Source organism: Oncorhynchus masou, chromosome 24 (assembly GCF_036934945.1).
Source record: "Oncorhynchus masou masou isolate Uvic2021 chromosome 24, UVic_Omas_1.1, whole genome shotgun sequence".
NCBI classification, from domain to species: Eukaryota; Metazoa; Chordata; class Actinopteri; order Salmoniformes; family Salmonidae; genus Oncorhynchus; species Oncorhynchus masou.
In genome coordinates, this window is record NC_088235.1 from 71,288,297 (window position 1) to 71,297,151 (window position 8,855).

Sequence of the window (8,855 nt, forward strand, 5' to 3'; positions counted from 1 at the left end):
TGCCATGCTGCATCGGCTCGGGAAAAGGAAAAAAAAAAGAGATTACTAGGAAGTGTACTCCGAGCATGTGCTGACCAACTGGCAAATGTCTTCACTGACATTTTCAACCTGTCTATCAGACCTCAGGATAAGATCCAGATGCAGAGGAGACAGAGGGCTGTGAGACAAAGGTTTAATTCTTGATACATGAAAAGTGGGATGTATACGGAGGGTGCAGGGCAACAGAAGACGAACAGCAGAGAAGGTTAAGAATCTTAGAGATGGGGAAAGGGCCGATAAAATGGGGGAAAGTTTCTGGTACTCCACCTGGAGGGGTAGATCCAGAGGGGACAGCCATATCCTCTTCCTCTCACTCAGGCTAGAGTGGGGGCTGATAACCCATCAAACACTCAAAAGGTGAGAGACCAGTGGCTGAGCAGGGAAGGGTGTTGCGGGCGTATTCCACCCACACGAGTTGCTGGCTCCAGGTGGTGGGGTTTGGTGGAGACGAGGCAACGAAGAGTCGTCTCCAGGTCCAGATGGGCTCGTTCCGACTGGCCGTTAGACTAGGGGTGAAACCAGGAGGACAGGCTGGCCGACGACCCAATGATTGTGCAGAACGCCTTCCAGAACCGGGACGATAACTGAGGACCACGCACGGTCTGTTCCTTAGTGTCCACATCCCCAAAGAACTATCATGTTCCAAACACACCAAGACCGTCGTAAAGAGGGCATGACAATGCATATTCCCCCTCAGGAGACTGAAAAGATTTGGCATGGGTCCTCTGATCCTCAAACGGTTCTACAGCTACACCATCGAGAGCATCCTGACTGGTTGCATCACCGCCATACGCAGAGGGTAGTGCGTACGGCCCAGTACATCACTGGGGCCAAGCTTCCTGCCATCCAGGACCTCTATACCAGGCAGTGTCAGAGGAAGGCCCTAAAAATTGCCAAAAACTCCAGCCATCCCAGTCATTCTCTCTGCTTCCGCACTGCAAGCAGTACCGGAGTGCCAAGTCTAGGTCCAAAAGGCTTCTAAACAGCTTCTACATCCATAAGACTCCTGAACAGCTAATCAAATGGATACCTGGACTATTTACATTGTTTCCCCCCACCCCCATTTTTATACTGCTGCTACTCTGTTTATTATCTATGCATAGTCACTTTACCTTTGCCTACATATTACCTCAATTACCTCGACTAACATGTGCCCCTGCACATTGACTCTGTGTCGGTACCTCCTGTATATGGCCTCGACACTGTTGTTTTATTGTTGCTCTTTTTTACTTCAGTTTATTTTAGAAAAATACTTTATTTACACGTACCTTTCTTAAAACATTGTTGGTTAAGGTATTTGGCGCATGTGACAAAATTATAGCTTGAAAGGGCATGCCACAAAAGTCCAGAGAAAGAAAGAAAGAGAGAGGGAGAGAGTCTCACCACAGCAGTTCAGGAACAAAAAAGATAAAGACCAATGAATCTAATCTTTTATAAGCATCTGAGTTGTTCGGTTTCAAAATATAAGTTGTTGATCAATAGTATTACTGTAAAGTTAACCTTCAGTCAAGTATCAGACCTAATATGCACTTGGAAAGTATTCAGACTCTCTTTATCCACATTTTGTTACGCTCCAGCCTTGTTCTAAATTTGATTAAATTAATAATTTTGCTCATCAATCTACACACAACACCCCAAAAATTCAGCTCAGGTCCATCCTATTTCCATTGATCATCCTTGAGATGTTTCTACAACTTGATTGGAGTCCACTTGTGGTAAATTCAATTGATTGGACATGATTTGGAAAGGCACACGCCTGTCTATATAAGGTCCCACAGTAGACAGTGCATGGCAGAGCAAAAAAACAAGCAATGAGGTGGAAGGCATTGTCTGTGGAGCTCCGAGACAGGATTGTGTCGAGGCACAGATCTGGGGAAGGGTACCAAAACATTTCTGCAGCATTGAATGTCCCCAAGAACACCGTTGCCTCCATCATTCTTAAATGGAATAAGTTTAGAACTACCAAGACTCTCCCTAGAGGTGGCCGCCTGGCCAAACTGAGCAATCGGGGGAGAAGGGCCTTGGTCAGGGAGGATTGAACTCTTTGGCCTGAATGCCAAGTGTCACGTCTGGAGGAAACCTGGCACCATCCCTGCGGTGAAGCATGGTGGTGGCAGCATCATGCTGTGGGGGTGCTTTTTAGCGACAGGATCTGGGAGACTATTCAGGATCGAAGGAAAGATGAACAGAGCAAAGTACAGAGAGTTCCTTAATGAAAACTTGCTCCAGAGTGCTCAGCACCTCAGACTGGTGCGAAGGTTGACCTTCCAATAGGTCAACAACACTAAGCACACAGCCAAGACAGCACTAAATATGGTTCCCAATCAGAGACAATGACTAACACCTGCCTCTGATTGAGAACCATATCAGGCCAGACATAGAAATAGACAAACAAGACATCAACCATAGAATGCCCACTCAGATCACACCTACACATACAAAGTAAACTATGGGTGTGACAGGAGCATTTAATATCCAATGCTAGTGTGCATGACATTCAATATTCTCTGTGAATGGCGGCAAAAATACATAGCTTCATTCATTTTCAAAAACACAAGTAGGCATATCAGATTTGTGATTACACTGGCAAAATTGGGAAGATGTGGAATAATAAAATAAATTCAGGGAATAACAGTTGTATTCTTGCTGACAAGCACAGTAATTACCCTATATTTTAGCCCATTGTTAAGAATGAGAATTGTTCCACTGATCAGACCAATTTTTTTTACCTTTATTTTACTAGGCAAGTCAGTTAAGAACAAATTCTTATTTTCAATAACGGCCTAGGAACAGTGGGTTAACTGCCTGTTCAGGGGCAGAATGACAGATTTGTACCTTGTCAGCTCGGGGGTTTGAACTTGCAACCTTTCGGTTACTAGTCCAACGCTCTAACCACTAGGCTACCCTGCCACCCTGACCAAATAAACTACATGGATAAAAAGATGTCTTGAAGACAAGATGGCATACATTTGCACCTACACCCTAACTAGACAAATTATTCTTATATGTACACTACCGTTCAAAAGTTTGGGACCACTTAGAAATGTCCTTGTTTTTGAACAAAAAGCTCATTTTATTTTGTCCATTAAAATAACATCAAATTGATCAGAAATACAGTGTAGACATTGTTAATGTTGTAAATGACCATTGTAGCTGGAAACGGATGATTTTTAATGGAATATCTACACAGGCGTACAGAGGCCTATTATCAGAAACCATCACACCTGTGTTCCAATGGCACATTGTATTAGCTAATCCAAGTCTATCATTTTAAAAGGTTAATTGATCATTAGAAAACCATTTTGCAATTATGTTAGCACAGCTGAAAAAGGTTGTGCTGATTAAAGAAGCAATAAAACTGGCCTTCTTTAGACTAGTTGAGTATCTGGAGCATCAGCATTTGTGGGTTCGATTACAGGCTCAAAATGTCCAGAAACAAATAACTTTGATCTGAAACTTGTCAGTCTATTCTTGTTCTGAGAAATGAAGGCTATTCCATGTGAGAAATTGCCAAGAAACTGAAGATCTGGCACAGAACAGCGCAAACTGGCTCTAACCAGAATAGAAAGAGGAGTGGGAGGCCCCGGGGCAACAACTGAGCAAGGGGACAAGTACATTAGAGTGTCTAGTTTGAGAAACAGACGCCTCACAAGTCCTCAACTGGCAGCTTCATTAAATAGTACCCGCAAAATACCAGTCTCACCGTCAACAGTGAAGAGGCGACTCTGGGATGCTGGCCTTTTCAATATGTGAGATATAAGAGGTGTGCCGTGAGAGCGTGAGAAGAGAGTCAAATGCATTTGTCTCACGGCAAATGCGTGAGAGTTGGTAGCTCTGTAGCCGGGTGATTCTGCAACTTCGGGCACTTTGGCTCGGCAAGCTTTCAGAAATTAAAATGTATTGAAACACTTTACCAGTTTTATAATCGGTATTTGATTTGTCTAGAAATAATATCTGATAATGTCTGCGATCGTACTATTCAGGAATTGATATATTTGTCATTTTTCTCAGACAGCCATAGACATGTCATTTCCATCACATCTTTAAACATCCATTTTAGTTGAAAATGAAATATAAAAAAACAACACATTTCTTATATGTTTGTACATTAACTTGCATTGAATATTATTTTAAGTGCTTTTTAAGGTTTTCCTAAAATGAATAATTCAACACAATGCCTGAATGTAAAACTTGCCTTTGTGACAGCTGAAAATATTTATCATAAAAAAATATATTTCCACCCAACCTTTTTGTGAGATTATGATAACAACCATATGATTTCCCTATCTAAAACAAATCAATGTAAATTATACACAATATACTAATTTACCTAATTTGTGGAATGTCCAACACAGGTGTGGAGGGTCACCTGCGTGTGAGAATCACCAAAGTGAACTGCCTGGATTTTACTGGTGTATTTGCACAGATAGTTCTCTCAGTGGCACAACTTCAGTTTTAGATGTGTGGGGGGGGATAATTATTATAATTTGTTTAATCCGTCCGGATAAACTCTCCAAACAGCCTACCCGACTGCTCGGAGGTGTCTGCATGGTCCTAAAGCACACCGTTGCCTCATTTTGTGTCACATTCAAGGGGACAAAAATGCTGTGAAAGTTACACCCCTGAGTTCTCTGCAAAGTCAACATGCATGATGATCTCTTTCTGCAGATTCTCTTCGTCTGGAGTATTGGTGTCGAATGTTGTACGTTTCCCCAACTTCTCTTTCAATCCTCCAGTAGAATATGCAGTGTGCCACACAAATGTCATATGTTCAGTGATCTACTCCATGTTTCCCTCTTTGTTTTTCCTTCTCTCTCTCTCTAGCTTTGTTTTTCCACTCAAACCACCATGTCTGCTCACCAGCATCAAAGTCAGATTTTGAAGCTCTTTGGTTTGGCAAAGGGAGAACTCTGTCGACATGCACTCTTTCTTCGGGTTCTCCCAGCACAAAGACTCAATAAGGTTCCCATTGTTGCTGCAGCTGATCACTTTGCGATGTTAGTTTGTCCCGCATGATCTGGAGGTTGGCGTGGGTTTTGGCATGGGTCCCTATCCTGGACCGTTTGGCTTGACAACCCAAAAAGACATCTTTTAAAGAATTCAAAGTAGGACATCTCTGAATATTCCCCCTTTAAAATCCTGAATTGTGCCATTCAAGAAGCACTTCTGCTCCCCCCCCCCTTTTACCTCATTAGTGTCCCACCCCCTTTCCTCATTAGTGTCCTTTTCCCCCAGCTGTTGAACTGTTGTTCATAGAATCGAGTGATTTTCTTCTCTGTGGCTGTTCTAATTGTGTTACCCTACTTAATCCTGGAGTATTGACTTGTTGGCCAGTTTTCATTTGCCCTCAATGCTTTTCAAAATTCTCTGTTTGCAGCTTTGACCAGGCCATACTTTCTCAGGATGTTGCCTCTGAGCATTTGTGAAGCCACTTGTTTGACCTTTGGCAATGCACTTAAAAAAAACAAACTTTTGCTTTAACTCTGCAATGATGGCATTTTGAAACAATAAAATCCTTCAAGTTCTTTAGAGTTCCCTTCATTTTCTGTTTTGTCTTTGTTGAATCTTGTCTATCCATTTTCACCTATAGTTGAGCATACCTTTTTTTGGTATTTCTCAGTTTTCCATTAAGCTTTATCAAGAATGACTTGTCATGCAAGGATCTCTATGTTTCTGAGTGACTTCTTCCAACCTTTTTCCTTCCAGCAAGTATTAGACTTCTCGTTCCTGTTGCAGGTTGTTACGCACGCTTCTTGGTTGGGGTGGGGGGTGGGGGGGGGGGACGCAACACCCTGCTACACTCAACTCCCCGTGGAGTGAAAGAGGTATGTGACTGTAGGTACGGGTAAGGATGACAGAGGCAGAGAATATTACCTTTAACAGGGAATTTATTCTTCCTTCACACGGTAATTTGGGAAAAAGGGGCTGGACGGAAAGAAAGTAAGAGTTAAAGAGCCTCCTCTCCTACCTTACCCACCCACTACTTATACTTAACGCCACCTGGCGAGCTAACCAAAATACAGGGGGTGGTTCGCCCAGGTCTTACCTAGTGTACATAGACTGAGTACATACTACGGGTATATGTTTGCCCGCAGGCCTCTTGCCTAAACACTCCCAAGGTGTCTTCCCCTTTCCCTGGGGGAACAAAAACAGAATAATTACTAACATAAAATGACCAATTTCAACAATCAAAAACACAGTCCTTTTGACATACACATTCCTCTGCAGGACCGGCTACAAAATACTTTACATCAAATTATACAGACCCACAACAAAACACAGGAAATACAAAGAAGCTCTCTCTTCCTCAAAGGAACACTGGCTTTTCAAGCTGCAGAAGGAGTTTGTAATTGAAAACAGCTGTTTCCCCTGACGAGAGGGAGGGTTCAGAGCTCCAATCGTCAATGGGGTCAACCAATCGGCTGCTTAGAATCCAGGAAGCCATTTCCTGAAATACACACATACAAGCACATACAAACCCAAAACAACACAAAAACTGGGGAACATAACACAGATGATGAGGAAGGGGTATAAGGGCATGCATCAGGGCAGGTGAGTTAGGGGCAGGTATGATGGCCTCATGTTCTGGCTGCAGGTCATCTAGTGACTAAGGTGTTGTGTGTTACCTGATAGGTAGGTCTCCATTGCAACTGTTCTCTTTAAAGTCTGTCATCTATTCCGTTGGTTGCATTTCCATTGCCATCTCTTGCTTCTTTGTTCTTGCTTTCTAAGCTTAAAGATGGATATCACTTCTCCCTTCTCTTTTTTCTTCCAGTATCTCTCCCTGTCTTTTTGCAGATGTTCCTGGTATCATATAGGATCGTTTTTTATTTTGTTTCTGTCTGTGACCTCTGTGCTGTTTTATGTGGCACCTTCTAAAAACAAAGAAAAATACAATTTAAGTTTTCCAATTGTACACACCTTGGAGCATTTTCTAGATTAAAGTAATTTTGTCATTTCCACCACGTTCTGTCCTTTCCATCACAGTTAGGTTTGTGATGTAAATGACAGACTGCTTAGCATGCTTTGGCCAGTATTACAGCTAGCGTATGGTTTACACTAAATACATCAAATATATTTAAAAAAAATCTAAATTCTACCACAAATTATAGAAATTGTTGGCTGTTTGGAAATGACTGACAATAAAAATATTCTCCACACAAGCAATATTTACCTTGGTTTTTCTTCAACTTCTGGACGTCACAACTGGAACAACTGTCCTCTACAGCCATGTGCTTCAGTGTCACAATATGTTTCCATGATAACTAAGTTAACATTCTCTTGACAAAACTTTATTAATGAGGAATTTGCCCTCAGTGGTAGAAATGACACCACTACCAAAGGACAGGTATATTTTGTGTAAATAACAATATAAAGGGCATACTCACAATAAATATTGATATAGATTTAATTTAATTGATTCTTTCTCTAGAAGATAACATTACATCATGTGTAATTATTAATGTTTTCTCATAGGAAAACATAGTAGAAGATCAAAAGTCTGGGTCAGGGACAAGGGCAGTGAAACAGTGAAATCGAGGTGTAAAATGCATCTGAAAAGTAGCTAAAATACTTGATAGAGAGGTGTTGAAAAAAATGGTGTGATTTATAGTGTGAACTTAATAAAGAATAAAAACATTTTTTTAAATAAAATCCCCAAAATTGACCCTGAGGACATAGAAGTTCCCGTAGTTGCAGAATTACCCATTCTTATCTTCTATTTTGCCAAAAGGCATGTGTCTATATAGGCCTCAAATTAAAAACAAAACAATCTGTTCTATTAGTTGACGATATGACACATTGGCCTCATCTTATAAATTCCTTGCAGAGTATCAGATGTCACAATGACTGGGTGTTTTACATCGCTGAATCACATAACAGCTCATATCAATGTCAGCGTCGTGTGTATAGGTGGCAGGGAAGTCAGGCGCAGGAGAGTCAAAATGAAGTCTAAATGGCTGCCTCAGCGCGCCGAAACCAATTGTCCACCGCAGGAGCCTCGGTCTGGCTCTGATGCCAAGGAGCCAGAACCGGCTGATACCCTAATACACATTGAAAAGGAGTAAGGTTCGTGGAGGAGTGACGTAGCGAGTTCTGAGCCATCTCTGCCCAGGGCACGAACTTTGCCCACTCCCCCGGCCGATCCTGGCAATAAGACTGCAGAAACCTACCCACATCCTGGTTAACTCTCTCCACCTGCCCATTACTCTCGGGGTGAAAACCTGAGGTAAGACTAACCGAGATCCCCAGACGCTCCATGAAACGCCTTCCAGACCCTTGATGTGAACTGGGGACCCCGATCAGACACTATATCCTCAGGCACCCTATAGTGCCGGAAAACGTGTGTAAACAGGGCCTCTGCAGTTTGCCGTAGGGAGACCGGGCAAATGGAGGAGACGACAGGACTTCGAAAACCGATCCACAACGACCAGGATTGTGGTGTAACCTGTGAAGGTGGAAGATCAGTCAAAAAATCTACTGACAGGTGCGACCACGGCCGTTGAGGAACGGGTAGAGGTTGTAGCTTACCTCTGGGCAGGTGTCTAGGAGCCTTGCACTGAGCGCACACCGAGCAGGAGGAAACATAAATCCTCACGTCCTTAGCTAAAGTGGGCCACCAGTACCTCCCATCAAGACAGCGCATCGTCCGACCTATCCCAGGATGACCAGAGGAGGGTGACGTGTGAGCCCAATAGATCAATCGGTCGCGGACAGCAGACGGAACGTACAGACGACCAGCTGGACACTCAGGGGGAGAGGGCTCTGCACGTGACACCCGCTCAATGTCCGCGTCCACCTCCCACACTACAGGCGCC